The sequence below is a fragment of the Pavona decussata genome, unplaced genomic scaffold, assembly GCF_977016875.1.
Source record: "Pavona decussata unplaced genomic scaffold, jaPavDecu1.1 SCAFFOLD_131, whole genome shotgun sequence".
In the NCBI taxonomy this organism is placed as follows: domain Eukaryota; kingdom Metazoa; phylum Cnidaria; class Anthozoa; order Scleractinia; family Agariciidae; genus Pavona; species Pavona decussata.
The window spans coordinates 236,403-248,060 of NW_028145545.1; the positions used below are offsets into that span (position 1 = coordinate 236,403).

At 39.1% G+C, this 11,658-nt stretch overlaps 1 long non-coding RNA gene across 1 annotated transcript; it reads left to right on the forward strand.

The window, feature by feature from the left end:
- The first annotated feature begins 6,490 nt into the window (after positions 1-6,490).
- LOC146468362 (uncharacterized) lies at positions 6,491-8,932 on the forward strand. The gene is made up of 2 exons (XR_014867528.1): positions 6,491-6,677; positions 7,335-8,932. It is a non-coding gene; the product is annotated as an uncharacterized LOC146468362 (long non-coding RNA).
- Positions 8,933-11,658: the final 2,726 nt, after the last annotated feature.

Sequence of the window (11,658 nt, forward strand, 5' to 3'; positions counted from 1 at the left end):
GGTGTGGTAAATACCAAACAGGAACATGGTCACTATAAACTGGCTCATCTGGGGTAATCCTCCTGGCATGGCCCTTAGCAAGGTAGTCTCCCATAGTTTCTTTGCAGCTTTCAAGGAGCTTAGGATCCCTTTTCAGCCGCCTTTTTAACAATTGTAGTCTCCTTTCTGCCATGGACCTGTTGTTTGGTAAGTATGGGGTGTCGCATTTCCAGGGAAGCGCAATCTCATAATGGCCACCCACCATTTTCACAGAGCTGTCCATAATAGATCTGGCTCGACGATCCTCTACAGAAAGGCACTCCCTCAAGTCAGCTGTACATTCACTGAAATCCGCATTGTAGAGGCGTTCTAGCTGAAGCTGGATTGAATCCATGCCCTTCACCGACTCAGTGCAGCCCAGTGACTGGTCAACGTGGATGAAATTCACATGGGCACCTTCATCCCTCCTTCCCTTCAGTGGTCCCATAACAGTCCATCCTAGTAACGTTCGCACTGCATGCGGTTGGCCAATTTTCCCAGTGCGTACTTCAAGAGGGCACAAAGCTTCCGGCACATCACTTCCGATCAGAATAGTTACTTTCTTGTCTACAAGATCTGCAATGTCAATGTTTCTAAGATGTGGCCAGTCCATTACATCCTTGTTTGTCGGAATGCTTCTCTCTGTAACCGGTAATGTTTCTGTAGTCCAGACCTTCTCTAAGCGCACTCCCTTCCCTGTAGCAACGCCAACTACGTCGAGGCATAGCTGTTGGCCTTCTTTACGTTGAGTTCCCGAGACCGTAGACAATGTGAACTCTACTGGTGTACAGTCTGCCTCTAGCTCTTTAGCTAAACTACTCAGGCACATGGTGGTGTTCGAGCCGCTGTCCAGAAAGGCGTAAGTTTCAATGATGCGATTGCTGTATGGTGAACTGACTTTTACAGGAACCACTTGGAGTCCAACACGACCACAGCTTGAAGCCGCATTACTTGTTGCACTTACACTGGTAGCATCATTGTGAGGACAGCCTCCAGGAGAAGGGGTTTGGACCTGAGAAGCACTCCTCGAGTTAAGCTCTGAACTGTTTGCGTTGTTTTGAACTGGATCAGATGAATGTAACAAAGGATGATGTCTCCTTTGGCAACGTTCAACCCCACACATCCTTGCAACCCGGCATTTCTTTACAAAGTGTCCTGGGCTGAGACATGAACTGCACACCCTCTTCTCATCCACGAGGTCCTGTCGCTGACGGAGTGTCAATTCTCTGAACTTGTGGCAACGCTCGAGATGATGGCTGCCCAAACAAAGGACACATTTAAAGGGTTTCCTCTCATTGCTGCCCTGCGGGAGGTCGCTGCCAAGCATGGCTAAGGTCATGCCATGGTTGGAGAGGCCAGTTTTGCCCTTGGATGATGATTTGAAGCCTCTAGACGACTCCAACTTTGGGTTGACTATTTGGCCAAAGTAGGTGTTGGCTACAGCAGCACGGCTTTGTACAAACTCTGTAAGGTGGGAGAATGTTGGTGTGATCTGAGATTCATACAACTGATTGGCCTTCTCTGCCCATTTTGCCCTGAGATGAATTGGAAGGCGGGCCACAATCTTTCCCAGTGTATCCAATGAGTTTAGATTACTTGTGTGTCCTAGCTGGGTAGACCCAAGGAGGCATGTTTCCATGTCACGAGCCAGCTGGGACAATACTTCCGGATCAGGACTTTGAATCGGAGGCCCACTGACTACCTTTTCTAGGAAGGCCCTAGTCACTACATGGGTTCGGCCAAAGTTCCTCTGTAAAATCTCCTTCGCACGTTTGTTTCCTCAGGGCGCATCATAATACAGTGTTCAATAGCTTTCCGTGCTTTTCCTCTGCAATACTGAACGAGGTAGATTAGGCGATCCGCATCATTTTCCTCCTTACTTTCCACATTCACCTCAAAGTTTCGCATAAACAAAGGAAAGATATGGGGTTCGCCACTGAAGCTCATGTATTCTCTCTGAGGCATACGAAGACCCCGCACCACTTCGTCCATTGTGTTTTGCTGTCTTTCCAACAGACTCTGTAATTGCTGAGCACTGCTCGGAACTGTTGAGTGTTCAAATGCCTCGTTCTGGTATAAGCTTGGTAAAGGACCCTCTTGTGTTCTTGATTCTGTTTGTTTCAACTCTGTGCATTCTCTCTGGGGGAGGAAATGAGCACCTACTCCATTCATAGTGTCCCCTTGTCTCCCTGACAGATTCCTCAATTGCTGACTACCTAACATTGTTGATTGGTGGCCTGTCTTGTCCTGATGCATGCTGGGAAGGGGTTCTGTTGACGTTACAGACTCTGAACTCCCGCTTTCACTCATCCCTAAGTTTTCTTCCAGCCGTCGTAACTCTTCCTGTTGGCGTTTTATTTCCTGATTTTTGCGCATAATTTCACGTTCTTGGATGGCACGATTCATTTCAATTTCCAATTTCTCCCTGGCTTCCTTCATACGCTTATCCAGAGCCGCCCTTTCGGCCAGTTCTTGCTCCTCAAGAGCCCGCAATCGCTTGGACCATTCTGACTCATCAAGGTTACGTTTACTTTCCTCTCCGCTCGCGGGCGTCTGGTAACGAAAGCTTGCTTCGCTATCTACTGAGCTATGCAAAGTCCCGCGGGCAGGATCGGGTTCGCCCGAGAACGTGTTAGCGTAATTTCGCGGTACAAATGTCGGCGCTAAAGGAGTTAATTGTTGACCATACGGACTCTGAACAGAAGAAACACCACTCCAAGTCTCCTGTCGTACTGAAACACTTGAAATCTGTTGTAGTGGAGAAAGTTGAGAAACGGAAACTGCCGCTCGAACTGTTGTACCACTCGAAGTTTCGGCTAATTCCGACTTCTGACCGTTGTCGACGTTAGGAGGAGAGTTTTCTGGAGAAGGATGCATGTTTATATTCTGTTCTACGGGCGTCTCTTTAGAATAAACCACATCTTGAGACATTCCTTCGGCCACAGTAAGCTCGTGATCATCTGACGCATGATAATCGTCATCCTGTGAATCTTCGAGTTCAGCTTGATGTTGTGGCGTTGATTTCTTCGCTTTCTTGGAATTTGTCGGAGACTTCTTCGCTTTAATCTTTCCTTTCTTCGTCATCTCGATGTATGAGAACTGTATAAGCTCCAATTAGCTTATTGAACAGAAGATTTAATCTTTTACTGATGAGATACACACGAGTTTTATAAACATACACAAGCGCGCGGTAACTATACACAAAAATAGCGGTAACTAGAGTGATACCGAAACGAAATGAAGCTAAATAAACGAAATAAATGCAAATAAACAAAAATACAAGTTGTTTACCTCATACAGTAAGAGAATCCCGGTAAAAGAAGCAAAATGCACCGATAAATATAACCTCTGATATAAACTTTCCGATAGAGCACATGGCAAGTGAAAAAAAAAAACAAAGGCGCTACTGAAGAATCATGGGAAAGCAGGCCCGCAATACTTGCAAAGTACGAATAGATCCTACACATGTGATTTTGTAGACAAAACTTTGCTCATTTGCGGCTGTTTTGCAATAAATTGATTTCTTGCTGTGTTGACACGCAGTTAATACTGCTAACGTCAGAGTTTTCCTTTTAGCTCATTTTTTTTTTCGGTTCATGTTCATTATTTTGATCCCTTGGCGTTTTATTTGCTAATCTGGTCCAATTTTGCTTTCCAACAGCGGGAAAAAGAGCAAGGCGAATAGCGGCGAAAAAGGACTGTTCTAGAGGCGGCACATTATAAACAGCGGATCTGATCCTCGAAGAAACGTTGGATTTTTCCTCTTGAAGTGAAACTTTTTGCTCAGTTAACGTTGTAAAACGGACGAAAAAAACAGCAATGGAATAAAAGGACTGGTTATTTCCAAAGAGGCGAGTATATTTAAGCTTAAGTGTTATATGTGATTTTGTTGACAAGACTTTGCTGTCGACTTTTGCAAGTTATTTTTTGGCAGTGTTCACACTGCAACATGTTTAACTTAAGCTACTGCTAACTTCAGAAAAGTCTCTTGAGCTCATTTTTCGGTCCATGTTCGTTATTTCCCCTGGAGTTTTATTTTCTAATCTCATTCCTTTTTGCTTCATGTAAGAAAATTGGATTCTCACTAGTAAAATAGTCAGTGAAACAAACGTCTCGTTAAACACTTTGTTGTCGTTATATAGCTAGCATAAACTACTGACAAGTTTTTCTCGCATATATTTCTAATTTTTGCATTTATTTCTGACAATCTTCACAGAGAACAAACACAAATACTTTAAAGGATAGGATATGCCTTTTCAAAGAACGTTAAAAGCGAATGTAAAATTAGTCATTAGTGTGACCTCATTTTCATCATAACATCAAGCGTACGCAAAATTTGTTCGCTTGTTTGTGCAAATTTTTGAAGATCGTCATTTAGTTTATCTCTGTTCTGATTGTTGTGAATTATCCCAGTTTTTTTTTTCATTTATTACTCCAGGTTACATGTATATTTTAAGTCTGTTTCATGGTTAGTGTAGCCTTTTTCTCTGAGGTTTATGGTTGATCAACAAAATTTGCCTAAGACAGTGACAGTTCGCCTCAATCATCTTTAAAACTAAAAAGAATGATAACAACAAAATAATACTTTGAGCGTGAAGAAAACTATCAAAACTCGATAAATAGCCAATCCCGTCCTGAATATTTTCCTGTACAGTGTACATAATATTTTGATATTTTTTTGTACCCCCCACTCACATCCATGTAGCTTTAAGAGTGTCAGTTCTGCTGAAATGGGTTCTCGGGTTTCAAGAGGACACCTTACTTACTACATGTACACCTTAATGTACCTTATTGTATAGCCGATAGTATTTTTATTTGCATGAGGCCGAGTAGAATTAAGGTTTAATTTTCAAGCGGCAGGGGTATTTTGCAGAACACCAAATGTTGAATCTATAGAAGTCCTTTAATGCAATGGCTGCCATAACAACAAATTAAAGCTAACTGTCGGTATAATCAGTGTTAGCCCTAAACAGAAAAGAAATGTGCTTAGACCTTCATAACTTTGTTTGTTGCTTAATAGGTGTCTTAAGTCCAAGCGATGTAGAGCGTCCGGTTTAAACTGTGGATACCTTATAACCCCCACATCAAATTAGCTTATATAGAGCCGGCTTATTAAACTATACCAAGAATTTTGAAATAAAATGAATTGTCGAATTTTTAGCGCTGTTTTCTTGAATCAATTTTTTCACTTGAAGGGGGCACTTGCTAAAACTCAAATGGAATTTGTTTGTTTACCTTCAATTTTGGACAGTAGCTAGTTTAACATATAAAGAACAAAGACGTGTCGCCAATTTTTTCTTTTGAAATATTTTTTCTCCAAGTGATTTTTATACGAACACTTCACATTTCTTTAATGGTATTTCGAAAATGTTCTGTAACTTTTCACTGCAATTCAATATCACAGAACGCAGACATGTTTTTTTTGCGCTTTGGGTGTACCGGAAACTGAGGAGCAAATTAAATTAGTGAAAAACAAAATTCACTTGACTTGTAGCCGTTTAAAAGGTGATTGGGATGCTCACATTTAGAGGTGGTAAAAAATTCGACAATTCATTTCATTTCAAAATTCTTGATATAGTTTGATTAAGCCAGCTCTATAAGCTTTAATTTGATATAGGGGTTTACATCTACAGTTTAAACCGGACATGCTACATTGCTTCGACGCGAAAGACCCCTAAAGGTATACGGTAACCTTACTGCTAAAGTGTTATAGGTGGCGTAAAATGCAACATTCGGCGTTCAGCATTCTGCAAAATACCCCTTCCAGTTAACAACTAACAATATTCTAAGTACTTTTCTATACTTTTTAGGGTTAAGCGATTTACCAATAATTATTGACTGCAGTGTGTCCACTTCTAGTGCTGCACTTTTTATTTGCCGGCAATGGTATTCACACTCACTATCATCATTCTCACTCAGCATCCTCTCAGTTTCACTGCACCATGTTTCACCCACAACAACAGTGTCGTCAGCTCTCCACCTTTTTTATCATGATCATCAGATGTGGGTTTGTTAGCTTGTAAAAGACGCTGGCCTGGGACTTTCATTGTCGCTAATGTCTGTCCCCTTTGCTTCTTGTAGATGACTGGTTATTAGCACAATCCTTTTCATTTTTCAATTTTTTTCTTGTATGGAAGGGAGTGTTTTTTCAAGAGAGTGTTAAGTTAAAAAAAAAAAAAAAAAGAGATTTTAACCCTCCAGATAGTAGTAACTCTTCCCAATTGTTATCCTCATTCTCTGTTTCATCGCTTCTCAATGGTTGCTTGACTTTGCAAATCTTTGGAAAAATGGAGATTTTTTGAATGCACTATAGGTATATTTTCACTAGCTCCTCAGAAACCACAAAAACCACAAACTATAGTAGAAGAAAATTTCTGTCGCTCTGTTCAGCTTTCATTGAAGGAATTAGGCATGAAGTCATCAACAGTACTGGTCATGTTGTTCCATCTAAAGAAGTAGCCAGAGATTCAAAGACATTTTGATTTGTACCTTAACTTCTCTTTTTCCAGGAAAGGGCATGGAATTCTGCCCATTATGGAGCCAGCCAACCATTTTCACATGAAGCACGCTGCTGCTCTTTCTTAACCTTGCAGGTGTCTTTGACAATTTCCATGTATAACTCCAGCCACAAATTGTTGCAAAATAATAATTATAGCCAGGTACATGTTTTTTTGAACTTTCAGATGCCTTCAAGTAATCTTGATTAGCTGGGTCCTGTTGAAAAAAAAAACCTGCCTTCTCCTCCCTCTCTGTTACAAATTCCCTTATGTAATCTGACAACAGGTGCATCGTCAATGTGCAACGCTATGTCATGCATGAGCAACCCTCCATGCATTTCTTTTTATTCTTTATCTTCGTAATTTCATAGTGAGTTAGTCACAGTCGTCTTCTAAATTTCTTGGTCTGATTTGTCATGAAATCTTTGAAAATAAATTATTCCATTTTATAGAACCGCCATTGGTAATGGCATCTCAGCCACCTCAGCCAGCTTCCCCCCAGTCACTGCTTTCGTGTGCTCGATGAATCCTGATGTGGTAATCAGACTTGCAAATTCTGGACAATTCGGCATCTCGTAAACCTGACCTCATCAAACAATAGCATTATCCAAAACGTGAACTTAGGGAAAAATTTAAAAATCATCATAGGCCCCCATCTGCTTAAATTATGAACCCTCACTTGGGAGTGTTTTAAGATTTGCCACTGCCTGGGCACAAAAGCCATGCACAGAGGGTGTAACCTTTACTGGTAGGTTTAGATCTTGTGTTTTAGCTGTAGCAAAAAATAAATTGATGTAAGCTTTTTATTTACCATCACAGATCATGACAGATGTGATGAAAACACAGTTTGGCTCATGAATCACTTTGTTAATGGACGTTCTTGTTGAGGCAGTTCATAAACTTGTAAATCATCCATTCTTGTGTGAAAGTTTTTGTGCACTTTTCCCATCAAGGGATAGATCCAGTTGTGTATTAAATTGTTTACCTTTTGATAAATGTTGATGTGATGGCAGGAACCAAATTGAATGGGCACTCGCTGAGCATATAAAATTTTTCTTCAGCAGTAAAGATTTTAATTAGTTGGCCAGGCAGGGCTATTGCTCTAGCATGTTGTGTACAACAGAGATTGGCCACTGGATGTCTGGGCCTACAATAGCTGCACATTAAGCAACAGTTAGCACTAACACTCAATCATTCTTATATTATAACTATTCAATTGATGGAGGCTACAGAAATATGCTGAACAAGGGGCATTCCCTGTATACTTTACGGTGCAACGAACTCAACTGGGGCCACCCAACATTGATCAGCCAATCATAGGTCACGTTTACAACAAAGGAGTCTGGCTTTGGTAGTTGGTAAACCAATCAAAAACGAGAACATGTCTTTAAATTTCAAAGTGTCGGTTTTATCGGTGGCCCCGGTTGAGTTTGTTGCACTGTCTGTAAGACAAAATCTCACCTTACCTTTGGTTAAATATATATATTTTTTACAAAGCCTGAATATCAGCTGTTTCCCATCTCTGACCAATCATCTAGAGAGGAGATGACTGATATTCAGGCCATGTTTAATGCAACCAGACCCTGGCTTCTTTTGAAGACTGTGATTTAACAGATACAAGGTCAAACTTCTTATCAGCCATCTCTTTTAATTGAAAGAAAAATTTAAAACTTGGTAGTGGGTAATGAATTATGAAATATGTACAGTTATTTATTTTTAGAGTGCAATCTTAGTTATTTGAACTCTCAATGTTTTTCAGCACTCCCAATTCTTCAAGAACAAATAGTTGTTAAAATTCTCTTGGATTTGCTTCAGTCAGTTTTTTGCCTCCTATTTTTTGAACAAAATTCATTTTCACTAGGAAGTTAAAAAAAATTGGTAGAGTACTTCCACTGAAGTGATTGTCACATAACATTATTATAAAAATGTTAATATACCAAGTAAATTGTTTTCTTTTACTTACTTTGAATATCCAATAATAACTGTTAATTTTCATGGGTTTTGTGACATGCAGTAACCAGTGCTACTGTTTTTCACACCTTATCACATAGTCTGGTATAACTTTTTCAGTAACATTTAAGGAAAAACACTAGGTAAATATTATTTCCCTTTTCCATTCTGTCCAGGGTTTATGTAAAATCTTTATTTATATGAAAATAGTTTAATCCACTTATTGTTTTGGAGAATAAAGTGATATAATGCTTTTAATTTGCAAATTATATTTCAAGCAAAGTATATGTTGTACATCATTTTGTGAATTCAGAAGAGTACTATTGCTGTACATGCACTCAACTCTCTTTAGGCACTCTTGTTCCTTCTATTTTTTTCTCTCGGAAAACCAGGATGATGAAAATTAAAGTAAGGAATATTTTTTAGAGAATGCTTATTAAAATTAATGTTATGATACATGGTAGGTATTTTGCTGTGTAAAAATGAATGGGACTTCTCAGATGAGGAGCTATCCATAAACTGGAGTGATGAGTCTGCAGGAGTGAAGTGTTTAGCGGTCTAATGACTTCTTAAATTGGGATTTTGCTTGTAAGGACAAAAGGTTAATGGGTTGGAACAAGGCCTGCTCCTTAATTGAGAAACCAGAGATTAAAATCTGCGGTGTAAATTTTTGTGGTGGAACGAAACCGCTTAGTTTTCTGTTCAGTGTTACCTCAGTAAGGAATTGTGGTCCATGAAAGGTAAAGAAAAACTCTTTGATGGACTAAAACCTATGACCCCAGGATTTTTTTTATCACAGATGGACCAAAATTAAGGACGGTGCCTACTAATACCGAAGTATTTTTTTTTGGTTTATAACTATGCGGGAAAAGCAGATGTTAGCAAGGGCTATTGGAATCTAAACAGAAAATTGGGGGTAACCATGCATTTTTCAGAGATAACTAAGCAATAATATCTCTAAAAAGCACCAAAATATAAAGCAATGTATGGGATTTTTTCCTAAATTGATGCCTAATTATTTCTGAAAAATACATGGTTACCCCCAATTTTCTTATGAGATACCAAAAGCATTTGTCAAGTTCTGCTTTCTCCATATCATGGGTTTTAAACCGCGCAAAAATATTCCTGTATTAGTAGGCACCACCCATAGGAATCTCGAGATGCGCAGAACGTATGCGCAGTAACAATAGTAGGCACGGTCCTTAATCTCCTTACTAGGGTAATGCAAAATTTAAGTGGTTTCCTTCCCACACAGAAATTTACACTCCAAGGATAATTCCCTGATTTCTCAGTTGTATAGTCAGTACTGCACAACACAAAATTTCATTATCCCTTAATTGTTGTGTTATTTCCAACTTTACTCCAAGTTAACTCTCGTGTAGCAAAGTGTAGAAAAACTGCTGGGGATAACCGGCTCGCATAACTGCCTGATGGATTTTTTTTTGGTAAAGATTTTGACAGCGACAGTAGAGGATTTATACACAATTGTTATTTGATTCTATGTCAAACAATTTACTAACTTAATTGAAAACCAGGTACAAATGACTAGGGACTGAAAAAAAAATTTTTCCCTTGAATAATTAGACTTACGACATTTATTGCATTCAACATAGAAAGAACACACTCCTTACACAGACTAGAGTTGAGATTGTGTGGGAGAACCAAAGTTGATTGCCATGAATGAAAGGATATTGGGACATACATGTGTATATCTGGCAACCCCTGTAGATTTTGCAGGGGCAGATGACATCATCACCAAATTGGCAAAGGAGAGAACCTACGCTAGGATCAAGGTTATCAAACGCACTCTCTGATCCACTTTTGATTATTACTAGTTTCCATGTATACAAAGTAGCAAAAGGAATTCACAAGTGATTGTTGTTTTGACTTTACAATATCAAGAATAACAGGCAGCCAATTACTGCTGTGGTTTCTCTGAACAAAACGGTATCACTTTGCACTCTCAAAACAATGGAACTAATGTGATTGACAGGAAGTTATGAAAGGTTCCTGTTTTCCTATCCCTACCGAAACAAATGGGAAAAATTATACAGCATTATTAGATTAAGTTAAGAGCAAGAAAGACATCTTGACTCTCTTATAAATTAATATCAGTTGCATGGAACTGACCATTTAGTTTGAGTTTATACAAAAACCAAAATAAGCACACAAGAATAGCTATCAATCTGGGAATAACAGAAATTTTTAAAAAGGAGCTTTTCAATCTAATTTATTGAATTAATGAGCTACAACCGTGCAATAAGAAAATATAAAAATGGCACAAAGCTAATTTGACTTGAAATATTTCTCCTGTATTCAAACATCTCCAATGTGCATCTCCCTCAAACAGAACCTAAACATAAAAAAAAACCATTCAATTTGACTAGAAAAAGATGAAATTTTAAATATTTTGTAAATCCCTATAACTTATAATGACTCGTTTTTCAATTGCTCCACGGTGTACCAGTTTGGAACGATCTCCTAGTATTAGTAGACCACATGAATTCATATAACAACACTGGCCTACTATTGTCCGTATTAGCTTGCAATTTTAATATTATCTTGATTAAAGATTTCTTTTAGAAAATTGCTCCCTCGTCAGAAAAAAAACAACACTACAAACAGTTTGAAGGTGTGTATGCATACATAAAGATTTGAAGTTATCTTACCTCCTTGATTGACGGAGCTGTCGGACCTTTCGCCTTCCACCGACACAGCAAAACCCCTTCTACTTTTGACATTTAAGCTTATCACACTAAAAGTTTTCCTTCAAATCTGCTGTCAAAACGGAACATTTCCACACAGTCGTGCAGGAAAATAATTTGAGGCGTAGGAAAAATTCGATGCTTCCAAACCTGAAAACTTATGCAGAAATTAATCCTTTTTTTTTTTCCACCGTCCGAATACAGGAAGATGTCTGAACACTGCTACTTTTATCCTGTTTTATCCAAATCTCTAGAAGCAAAGACTAGCAAAGACAACTACAGTAAATCGCCTCTTCGCTCGTACTCATAGCCCGCGTTACCCTTATCCAGGGTAGGTACTTCAAATATGGTAATTATTATGTCCTCAAATAATTACCTTATCCAGCGCCCGTTCCGCTGGATAAGGGTAATGCGGGCTCTGAGAACATGATTGCCGCCATTTTTTAAATGAAGAATCTGGGTACTAGGAGTCCAGGATCAGGAATCAG